Source organism: Sceloporus undulatus, chromosome 5 (assembly GCF_019175285.1).
Source record: "Sceloporus undulatus isolate JIND9_A2432 ecotype Alabama chromosome 5, SceUnd_v1.1, whole genome shotgun sequence".
Lineage (NCBI taxonomy): Eukaryota > Metazoa > Chordata > Lepidosauria > Squamata > Phrynosomatidae > Sceloporus > Sceloporus undulatus.
The window spans coordinates 127,700,826-127,713,370 of record NC_056526.1 but is presented as its reverse complement, the minus strand read 5'-3'; the positions used below and the strand labels follow the sequence as shown (position 1 = coordinate 127,713,370).

General features: G+C 43.9%; 1 protein-coding gene across 2 annotated transcripts in view; it reads right to left on the bottom strand.

The window, feature by feature from the left end:
- Positions 1–11,498, bottom strand: part of MTNR1A (melatonin receptor 1A) — a 94,350-nt gene extending 82,852 nt beyond the window's left edge. For both annotated transcript variants that reach the window (XM_042469997.1, XM_042469998.1), the window contains exon 1: positions 10,979–11,498. The gene's annotated coding sequence lies outside the window, so the exon portion shown is untranslated. The remainder of the gene's footprint in view (positions 1–10,978) is intronic.
- Positions 11,499–12,545: the final 1,047 nt, after the last annotated feature.

Here is a 12,545-nt window from a genome sequence, read left to right as displayed (position 1 = left end):
TGCATCTGGCACTTGTTTTTCAACAAATACCCATGCAAAGAAATAGATGATTCTTCTTTGGCCAGTTAATTATGTTGCTAGCCAAAATGTTACATATACTTGTTATATATACTTTAAATGTAAAGAAGACCCAATTCTACAAGCCCATATTGTCAAAAAAATGTTACAAGGGCTTGGCTGTAATTTCAAATGCATACATGAGTGCAGACCTAGATGTAGTTATTAGCTCTCTAAACAATTCATTAAAGTTAACTGAAAGCCAAGCTATTACTAGACCCCACTGATACAAACTAGAGGTGGAAGGTTAAAGACTTGATTGTCGTACCACACACATACTTCAGAATAAAGTCTTATTGAGATAAATATGAGAGCATTCAAATGTTCAGTCTCCCACCAATATTCTGAAATGGTTGCATCCAGAAAAGCTACACAATATGGTCCTACTGATCATGTAGCTTGGTACATTTTGCCTCATGCATCTGTATACGTTGTTTATAAAGGCCAGATGTATACATAACTTGGACTTTTACTACATCATGGCTTGAAAATCAATAGGGCTCCACAGACTGCCTCAAAAGGGAGGCCTGGAGCTGGCCATTTCTCCTCCGGAGGGACACCGCAGGAGCCAAACCACTCTTAAAAGAATCTATTTTTTTCCAGGTTCTTTTAGGAGCGCGCTCCTGACAAGATCAGAGCACCACTGGTGCCCTGGTTCACATTGATGATGTGAGCATGGTGCTGTGACATGTGGATGCAGTGCCACACTTGCATCATGGCGGCCCCCATATGGATGGGAGGCCACCATGATGCTGGTGTCCATACGGACTAGGGTTTGGGAGCGTGCGGTTGGTGCATGCTCCCAAACCCTAGAATCACCAGAAGGATGTCACTTCGGGCCTGTCTGTCTTGGGCCAAAAACAGGTCTCACAAATGTACTTCCTTTCTCCCTTCGTCTCCAGTAGAAATCCTTTATCACCTTTAACTATGTGCAGCATTACATCTGTTGTTAACTTTCTGAAGCATCAACCAAGGTCTGAAATGGATTTGCAAATTAAAGTGACCTTGGTTAGTTATCCTTTTTTTTTTTTTTTAAGCTGAATAGTATAAGTACAGATGCAGTGACGAACCATGGTTAAAGACAATGATGGAAGGGAACTGGGGGGAAATACACAAGAAAGAAGGGAACGGCGGGGAGTCCAGGATCCTAATGCTATTTTTTTATTGGAAACTACAGTTTGGAAGGAGGCAGTGTTGTATCTGCTCCAGGAAGCTCTCAGTTAAGGAGCAATAATGATTCTACATATTAAAAAAAAAATCTCAGGACACCATGCTCTGAACTTTTTGATTGGTCTCCTAACACTTCCTTCCTGTGCTTGATAACTGTACCTTCTTGTCTGGCTAAGAACACATTAATTCAGTAATATATTATGAGAGAACATACAACATGGAAGTGATGCCCTTTCACAGGAGTATGGTGCCCTGGGAATATCAATGACTCAATTTTGTATTCAGTCCTAGTGACAACAACATTATAGTGACATTAAGCAAGAGAATTTAAAAGCAAGCAATTGGTTTGGGGAATTGGGCTTGCAAGTCTCAAGGGCCACTGTTAAAAATGCAAGGGAATCAAAAATGGGGAGTCTTCCATCACTGTCATTCCAGCCTGATATCCAATGGTCATCAAATGAAAAAGGGCTATTTCTTTTCAAGCTGAAGGGTGGGTCTACATTGAAATTTTATTTTCCAAATTACAATGTTTACTTTTTTTGAGGTTGAGCTCAGAAGAAACACTTTTCTGTATATCTATGCACTTCTCCTAAAGATTCAAAACTGATATTCTATTGTTAGAGGCAAGGGTGTGTGTGTAGGCATATTTTAAAAAAGAAAAAGAGTAATTTTTACAAACTTGTATGAGAGCCAATCTTTGCCAAATGGGAGGAACAGAAAGAAAGACAATAGCAGGAGGAATATGTTGACTAAAAGTAGTAATGACTATTCAGTGCAACAAAATGCCCAACAATACATTCAAGTCCTCCCACACTAGAGAATTTTGGATGAGCAAGGACTGCTAACTAATAGGGCAAGTCTATGTGTGTGTGTTTTAAGATTTAATTGAGTAACTGTTCCCCAAAATAGCATTCACAACTGCTCCATTCCTTTGTTCTTGATGTATTGCTTCTTTGCATGAATAACAATGAAGGCATAAGGATACAATGTTACTAATCAGAGTAGCATGCAAACACACTGTGCATTACTACTTTTACCAAATTTACCAACATCTAATGTTTAATTTCAAAGAATAACTGCCTGTGATATGCTTCTAACAAAGACATGGTCAATTTTGTGACCCCCATGGTCTGTCATCAAACTTGAGCACCTGCCTCCTCCATGGTCTGCCAGAGTCCTCACTCCATCTCCATTTTTGCATTTCCCGATGGCCAGCTAAGGCAGGAAATGGATCAAATTCTAGACAGGCCACAGCACATACTTTCATGGGACATGAGCACCCGTACCATGACTTCTTTGTGGAGCATGGAGAAATATATTTTGGGCCACAACTTCCAGAATTCCCATATAGCATGGCCATACTGGCCAGAGGACTCTGGGAGTTGTAGTCCCAAAAGAATTTTTCTCAAGCCTTTTCTTCTTACTGCTCAGCCTGACCTCATACTAGTAAATCTTCATAAAACAATGACTACTGAATCAAACAAAGCAGAAACAGAAGTTATAACATGCTGAATTACTTTTTCTTCCTGAATGGGGTTTTGAAAGAATAGTACCCAAAGTCTCTTTTTCTAGCAGGGAAGAAACCAAAGTCACTATTACACAGACAGACCAGCATCACCGTTCATTTTTCTTTTCTTTATTATCTCCCTGACCTGAGTCCAGATCCAGCCAATGAAATTGCTCACAGATGCAATGTAGTGGAAAGCTATCACACTTGGGCCTCATTCCAGCCTCAATCCCATACCATAAATAGCACCAAAAGGTAAGCAGATGTTATCACACAAAACAATGACCTATCAATGTCAATATCATTTCTGCATTACAAGCACATGCACTCCATAATGTGTGGCAAATGCACAAATGTCTATTTTACCATGCCTGGCAATAAGTTCCTGCTCAGAGAAACAGACACATGTTCATCTGTCCCACATATAATGCACACAAATAGTCTTCTAATACAGAAGTACTTGTTTGTGTAGGGAGTTACGTGCATCTCTTGGGCAAAGTAGTCACCATTCTTTAACTCAAGAACTCATGTATGCCAAATGGCAAAAAGGAAAGAGATGTTCAAGTGGCAGGAGAAATGCTGATACGCTAGGACAAAGATGAATATACAGAGACCCCTGATCAAACTGATTGTACCTTGCAGGCAAAAGTATATTTTGCTGTACAACCAAACCCTTCATGGGTAGTAAAGCTATATAACAAAGCTGGAGCATTACTTAGGGGCAAAACAGATGCCCCCTTTGTGGTGGCTTCCTGGTGGCTTGGATGTGTGTCACTTAAATGACACATGCCCGCAAGCTGCGAGGAAGCCACCTGCCCAACCATACAGGAGCCAGCTTTGCAGTGCTCTGGCGTTTAGGGGTTGCATGCCACAGGAGTGCCGCAAAGCCACAGTGGTGGCAGAATAGCTGGCATTTTGCTGGCTCCAAAAGGAGCAGCTTTCTGCTTCTATTTTTTTGGGCTGGCAAAAAGTTGGATTGGGACCATGTGGTTCCCACGGCCCCGGTCCAGCTTTCTCAGGGGCAAACTGAAGCTGCCCCTTTAGGTTTGTCTGTCTTGGTCCTCAGTAGCAAGCACTTCAGTTATGGAGCACATGTTTTAGGGTACACATATGCATCACATATGAAACTCCCAGGAGAGATGTAACATTAATATATGGAATCTCTCACGAACAACATTTGAAAAGCAATGTTCCATTTTATAAATAATCATAATTTGCTAAGGCTAGCTATGGTGTTCAGTAAGATGGACGCTACCTGATCCCCTCTGATGTAGGCTATGGCCAACTATACATCTTTCTTTGGTGGTGGAACAAGAGTGACATAATGAGAAAAGATGGCAGATACTCCAAGGAGACTATTGTGATAAACATTTTGATCTTCCCTCTGTTCTTCAGCCAGCATTGCCCAAATGACTAACAATAACAGAAAGCTAGATAGCATAAATAAATAAGAAAAATAAGAAAACTTTTATTTTTATCCTGCTTTTCTGTGATGAGACAATCAAAGCGGCTCACAACACATTAAAATAACCTTGGAAACAAGATCTATTGCATCCAAAACAGATTACCATTCTGGCAAAAGGAAATTACCATATTCTATGAAGTTATGATGTTCTGAAATAATAAACCAGCCCTAACAGATAGGTATCTAACTATTGATATCTACCTCAAATGAAAATATTGAGGCTGTTTAGACAAGTGAAGATCTATTTGCTTAACACAGTTTACATATCAAAATCCTTATGCCTTCTATGTATCCTCTGCAAATTGTAGACAAGTTAAAGCCAACAGACATAGGGGACAAAACAGACTCCTTCACCCTGATCATGTTTATTCTGCAAATGAAAACCAATGTGTACAGTCAGCAATGCATCCTGCTACTGAGGGCTGCCCAAGTATTTCAGTGGGAACAGCAGATCTTGTCTGGATGTGGCTATAGCACTGTGCACTTCTTTTGTATGTGCAAGTCTAGTAGTGCCTGTCAAAATGTATGGGGCAGCCCATCTGTGCAAGACCTGTCTGTACACATCAAGATCAGAGTGCTAGTGATGGCAAGTGCAACATGAGTCACAAATGCTAGCACCAGGGACAAATCCCTTCTCCAGGAATCTGTTAAATCCTAAAAGAGACCAGATGAAACTTATTACAGTCAAGTACATTAAATAAAAGAAGATCCTACCAGTAGCATCACCAGCTTCTGTTTCTAGGAGAGCATCTACTGAAGTCAAGCCTGTGACTATGAAGGAGTCCCTTTGTATCAGACACGCCTTCCTTGCTGGGGACAAAACTCCTTTGGGAAACTGAATCCTCAGTTTTAAGCACATGGGCTCTTCCTAATGTCCTGACTGCCGGGCAGGAGAGATCAAATCTTGTAAAGGTCTTTTTAAGGCCTTTCCTACTGTTCAGAGCTCTCTTGTTATAAAAGAAGTCCAGATCTCCATTCTGAAGTTCTCTTCAACCATTTCTAGAAAGAACAAAGATACAGAAGGATCCCAACTATCACCACCACATCCAAGTTGCCTTAAATCTGCTTTCTTTGTAGAGAAGGATAAACAATCTTCTTTGTGAATACATGATCTTCAGGTCTCTTCTGTTCCTCCCTCACCTGATCCAGATGAGACTTCCAATAAGTTCCCAAGACTTTCACAACGGAAATGCCAGCAAATGGCCATGTTTATGCAAGGTTCCAGTCTGACTCCGAAAACAGTTGGTATTGTCCTTGTAATTAGCAAATTATAAATGACATGTATACTTGTATGTATGTTATGTCTGTATCATAATTTTTAAAAATATAAATGGCACCAACAAATCCAAAGGAAAATCCTTGCTTTTTCTCTGTCACACATACACACAAATAGACACACACACACACCTATACACACACACCTAGAAACTATTACTACTACTACATCTCATATATCCTTTTTAAAGAGTACAGTTTTAGCAGCATTGGAATTCCCATATTGATTTGCTTTTACTAAATAGCATCTGCTCAGATATAAAGTTGCACAAAATATGTAAATATAAGACTTTACAATCATAGAATCTGTGATAGTCACTGCCAAGCCCTATACTTCAATAACTTGTGACATTCCCACTGGTGAGCTCTCTATTTTGTATGCTTCCAATTTTCCAATAAGCTAAAAACTGCAAATTAATAGTTTTAATGAAAAAGAACAGCTTTATCCTTTTAGGAAAAATGATTTTGTCTGAATACCATTTTAGTGGAACATACTTACCTAAAATTACAAGCTATGATATATAGGTAGGTAAGGTAGGTAGAAAACAGAGGCAAAGGAACCTAGGCCTAAATCCAAATGTTAGTGTCAACTATAGACCCACTGAACCAATGAAACACATTTGTGTGATTTACCAAGTTTCCACTGATCTAATGAATCTACTCTAGTTCAGATTATCATGTGACCCAACTCTGCTGATTTTAGGCTGAGTGTAAGTCCTTTTCCTAGGAGTTAGTCCTGTTGAATTCAAGAGGGCTTATTTCTGAACAGGCACACATAGGATTGTGCCTTTGCTTAAGCAATGTTGTAACCTTACCACAATCTACAGTACAGTACTCAATTATCCTTCAAAATCACAATTACATGCTTCCCACTTGGACACAATTATACTGTTAGCACAATTTGTCTCCAAACTCAACTGTAACAATAAAAAGATAATCAAAAAAGGAGAAACAAAAACATAAAGTTGAAGCCACACTAATAGACTTGTGTGAGGGTGTTACTGGAATGTAGTGAGAATAACCTAAGTTGAGAGCTGTAGTTTTCACAAAAATGTGGCGCAGGGGCAAGACTGTCTCTTCAACAGCAGAAGCTGTTTCTAAGCAAGTGCCAATTCCAGCCTGTACATTTCCCAAAAACATCATCCCAGACCTAAACCCACAGATCTCATCTATGGCTTCCAAAGAGAAAGACACTAAAAGAATGCTGAAGCCCCTCATGAGAATGCCAGTTCACACATTAACATAGCATGGTTGTCCTTGACAAATGGACTAATACAATATACACATCTGTAAACAAAGTTTGCCATGTTTACATTTTGCACATTTAGATCTACCCTTAAAATATCTTTGTGTTCACACCTGGAAAAAATAGAATGAGTGAAGGACACCTGCCTGTCTGAAACATGGGATAGGGCCATAATTGCACATTTCACCTTTTGCTCTTTTTGCAGTCACATCACATAACTCAACAGTATTTTGCTCCCTGCGTGAAAGCATGCTTTAATCCAGTTCCAATCCATCCTGCTGAGTATTACTTTCTTGACACACCTTAATGCTGGTTACCGTATATACTTGACTATAAGTCGAATTCATATATAAGTCGAGGGCAAGTTTTGGGGCCAAAATTATGGATTTTGCTATGACCTGTGGATAAGTCCAGGGTAAAACTTAGTGGCATATAGCAAAGGATCTGAAGGATGAAGCAAAGTAATGTCAAACAATTTACAAAATTCCAGCAGATACAACACTTTGTGCTCACTCTTAAGTCTGGATGGATGAGAGAGTAGAGGGGGTCAGTGTTTCCAGGACAGATTATACTCTTGCTTTTCACCAGAGGATAGTTCCTTCTTTTAAATAAGAGTTCAGATACAGTACTATTGACCCATGGATAAGCCAACTCATGTCCTTTGGGTCAATTTTTGAACCTAAATTTCTAGACTTATACATGAATATATACAGTATTTCAGTTGTATGAAATCAAGCTCAAAAGAATTACAGTACAGATTTGCTAAGTCACGCGATCCCTTGGGCTTTGTTTTCTTGAAATGAATTAGCCTTGGAGAAGTTAGACTTAACCAGAGCAAAATGGGCAAACTGAGTGACATCTAGACCACCCTTTCTCTAGACTATATCTAGATATTGTTGGACTCTGATCCCCATTAGCCCTTGCTGGAATGGGTAATATGTGTGTGGATGGAGTCGTAGTCCATCAATATCTATAGGCTCAGAGAATTTCAAGTCTTGGAGAGCTAGCCCAATGGGCAATGACTCTCTAGCATTTCAAGCAGATGTCACCTTCACATATCTAACTGAAGATACTGTACTAGGAAAGTAACTTGGGACATTCTACTTGCCAAACATCAGCGCTTCCACTTGACTGTGGCCCTCCAGGTAGGGAGAGATTGGACTTGGTGAGTTCAGAAAAATTCACTGATACACCCAAAGGGACTAATAGTTTATCTCTGTCCTCTATGATGCCAGTAAATACAATGCATCCATGCATTTTATGCAAAAGACCACATCATACATTAAATTTGTGCCAGAAAGAAAACACTTCCACAGAGGTGATAATAAACAACATTAAGGATGCTGCCTGGACACACATTATATGGTCAACCCTCCTTATCCGCGGAATTTTTAATCCATGGATTCAAGCATCCATGGCTTGAAAATATTCCCCCAAAAAAGTATAAATTGCAAATAGCAAAACTTGATTTTGCCATTTTATATAAGGTACACCATTTTGCTATGCCATTATATTTAATGGGACTTAAGCATCCACGGATTTTGTTATCCACGGGGGTCCTGGAACCAAACCCCAGCAGATAACAAGGGCCTACTGTACATCATACATGATCAATACACATGATGCTTCAAAGGCATGGAGGGTAATTTCCTTATGCCATGAATACATGTGTTGAGAAGCTACACTCATCCCCAGTTAGTGTGCATATAATATGTTGGAGGCATTTTCCCAGATGAAAATCCAGATAAGGTCTTGCGTGTTATCTGAAATATGAAAACGATTTCCATGCTTGGGAAGGAAAAGGCAGGAGGGAATGGGCTGTCTCCAGTGGGCTCTGTCTGCTGAGGAAAAGTTTTACCTCCCATCCCAACTGTAACTCCCCCAAACCTGCTCTGCATAAAGAGGTGCACTGGGCTGAAGGCAAAGAGAAATCTCCACACCATGAATGGAAGTCTGCTTACATAGATTCTGATATCACCCAATCACTCCTAAGAAAGCCTACCACTTGTGGTTCACCTTTATTCAGAAAACCAAACCTTTCCTTTGGTGGTTGTTTCCCCCCCAAATCACACGTGTCACTGAAAACTGTAGACCATAGAACTCCAGTACAGTGCACTGGGGATTGCTTAGGAAATGTTCCCATGGATGTTGCCATATTCTTCAAAATGCAACTGTTTATACTTCACCAACTTAGTATTTCTTTTTTCTAGCATATCCCACCATCCATGCCATCTGGTTCAGCATTGCTGAACAGGTGCATTACGAAATTTGGCTTAATAGTGCTTTAGAAAAATGGAAGGCAACATACCTTCAGTCTATACCTTCCCTTTACATCTATTGTTAACAGGCATATCTTGTGTTCCGTTTTTCAGCAATAAAACCAAATGAAGTTTTAAAAAAAACAAAGAACAAAACTGTAGACTACCTTTGGCATGTGTCAGTCTAATAAAACAAATGCATTCCCCCAAACGGAAATGAACAGCCACCACAGGCCACACAGGCATCACAACCTGAATATTAGGCATCCTGCCCTTCCCCTCCAACAACACAGACAACACTCCAGTGATGTGGGAATAAAACGGGGAAGTCATTGCTACTGTTGTTAATCCAAGACACCATATATATATGCAAACATGCAAACATGCAAACATGCATATATATATATATATATATATATATATATGTTGTTTCATGTTGTTTCAGTTGGGGCCACAAGGCTAGCCTTGATGCATATGTGTGTGTGTGTGTGTGTGTGTGTAGTCTATTTATATCTGTCATGCTGCACTATGTGTGTGTAGGTAGCCTCTATACCTCTGGCATGCTGCGCTAGCCTTGTGGCCACCCCTGAAACGACAGGCAGCTCCATTTCTCTTCTTCATTCCGAGGCTTGTCCTCAAGATCTAATTATCTAATCTTAACCAGACTCTGGAAAAGAAGAGCTCAAGCCCCAGGAAAGGAAGCCACCTCCTCCTAAGAAAAGGGGGGGAAGGGGGAGTCCCAGCAGCAGCAGCAGCAACAACAACAACAACGCCAGCAAGGCGTTTCAATGAAGAAGAAGAGCATGGACCCAAGCTTTGCCATTGCTGGGAGGGGAAAGGGAGGGGGAGCAAGCAAGACACTCGGGGTCCGCTTTGCTGGCGCCAACCCCTCGCACGTGTGTCTGTGTGTGTGTGTGAAAGAGAGCACCCGATGGGTTGTATATGTGTGTGTGTGGTTTTTTTCTTCAATGAAAGTGTGAAGGGAGTCCACGTGTGCACCAGCTGCTCAGACATGATCAGAAACAGAATGACTCTGAAAGATGGGGTGCCCTGCCTGTCAGAGCAAGGAGCCACAAATAGAGAAAGGGTCGAAGGCTGTGGAAATAGCCCAGTGTGACACTAGTTCCCAGAATTCCAGAGCCTTGAGCCCTGGCACTTGAACTAGTGTCAAACTGGGCTATTCCCAGCCTGAGAAATTAAACTTGACTGCTAAGAGGTAGCGATCCTCCTTTGCTCGACTGGATCTTCACTGATCCCCTCCCCAGCCGGAGGTTTCGGTGGCTGTGGCTAAAAATACGCACACGCTGCCTTTGGATCGCGCCTCGATGGAGGTGCAAAGACCCAACCAAGACACGCTGCTCTCGGCATCTGTCACAACCTGGCATCAAGCGAGGGAAGGAAAGAAGGAGAAAGAGAGAGAGAGAAAGAAAGAGAAGTGGAAGGAAAGCAATGCCCCTCGCTGCTTAAAAGTTCTGAGTCGCATCCCTATTTGCGCGTCTCTAACCCCGGCTCTCCATCTCCAAGAAAAGGCTCTCTCTCTCCTTCCTTCCTTCCTTCCTTTCCTCCCGCCTATTTGTTTTGTTTTGGGGGTTTGGGGGGGCAGGCCTGCTCGGCTTTCCCAGAATCCCCCTCTCCGCCTGTCCCCCCCAATGCTTCCTGATGCCTCCAGGTGCGCCTTTATTCGCTGTAGCCAGAAGGCCCTTTTTTCAAACTGCCTTGGCTTGGCTCCATTGGAGAAAACTTTTCTGTTCGTCTAAACGGTTTGTGGTTGACACACACACACACACACACACACACACACACACACCCCACACAGGCAGCGTCTACACTGGAAAAATACCCCGGTTTGGCCCCGCTTTAAGCGTCTTGGCTCAAGGCGATGGCATTCTGGGAGTTGGAGTTTGTTGTGGGGTCCAGAGCGGACCATCGCCTTGATCCAAGAGGCTTCTGAAGCGGGTTCTCCTCCCTCCCGTCTGGACGCCTCCCGGGCTGCTCCTCACCGGCGTTCCTCAGCTTCTTGTTCCTGTAGACGGAGAGGATGACCAGCAGGTTGCCCAGGATGTCGACCACGATGGTGAAGATCAGGATGGCGGCCAGAGTGGAGGCCACCCAAGGGGGACGCTCCCAGGGGGAGGAGGAGGAGGAGGGGGGCCAGGAAGAGCCGTTGGGCCCCAGGCTCCCGTTGGCCCTCATGCCCAGCCCCTCACGGCATCCCCGGAGCCGGGGAGCCAGCAGGGCAGGAAGATCTCCTCCTCCTGCTCCTGGCCGTGGCTGCTCCTTCTGGCAGAGGAGCAGAGAAAGAGGGTCTCCAAGGCCTGCCCCTCCGCCGTCCAAGTCTTGGAGGGCCAACTTCAAGGGCTGGGAGGGAAGGGGGGCTCCAGCTTCTCTCTCAAGTTGCCAGCGGATCCAGAGCCCTTCCAAAGAAAGGTCCCACTCCTTTGGCGCCAAAGTGTGCAAGAGGCAGAGCCAGGGACTTTTATAGCTTCCTCTGCCCCTTCCCTCCAGCTGCTGCTGCTGCTGCTGCTGAAGAGCCCCCTCCCCAAAGAGGAGCCAGTGTTGCCTCCAGGTGACATCCAGCGCCGGCGCCTGGCCTCCCCTCCCTGGACACGTGCGCGGCCGGGGATTCCAGCTGCCGCGCTGGACTGAAGGAAAGGAAACAGCGCCCCCTAATGCCCGGATCGCCCCAGTCAGCTGCTGGTTGTAAGGCAGAGCCATTCAGCTTTTCCTCCCCCTCCCTCCCTCTCCCTCGCCAGACCCGATTCATTCATCCCTTGCCTCCGCCGCTCATTCATTCATTCTTTCATTCATTCATTCATCCTTGGGCCCATTCAGGAAAAGGAGAAGGGAAGAAGGCAGCGGGATCATGCAGGGATTTGGGGTCCCCGTCGAACTAAGAAACCAAGAAGGATGAGCCTTGGGGTCTAAGTGGGTTTTATTTGGGAATCGGAGTTGGGCGAAGAAGAGGGAACGGGCGAAATAAGGTGTTGTTTTTTTCTCCTGCGCTGCGTCCGCACTGCGCGAAGAACCCGGTTTGGACCCCACTTTGGTTCCACGGGAGGGGATCGGGGGCATTGTCGTTTGCTTTCTACCCAACGACAGGGTCCCCTAGCCTTGGTTGTAAAGCAGAGCCTTTTTGTCTCCTATAGTTCGCCCCCACTTCAAATGGGGCTCAGGGCTGGTGTCCCCACCAAACTACAATCCCCAGGAGCCCATAACTGAGCAATTAAATCGGTGGTGCCAACTGTGGTGCTCCCAGCGAACCAGGATTCTCACAGTCTTGAGCCCAGGGCAGTTTAAAAAAAGGTGGGCTCAGTGCCCCAGCAAAGGAGAGTCCCCCGCCGCATCCCCTGCCCTTGAGCCGGGCAGTGCGGATGGAGCCAAAGAAAGCCTGCCTTTGGGAGGTGGGAGCTTTGAATCCCAAGGCTTGCTGGACTAGATCTCCCAGAGACAGGAGCTGGCTGGGAAGCAGAAAGGAAGGCAAGAAGGAGGGAGGGAGGCATTATTGAGGAGGCTATAAAAAGATCCCGGCGCCTTTCTTAGGGACCCGACATCCCCCTCTTGGCACGT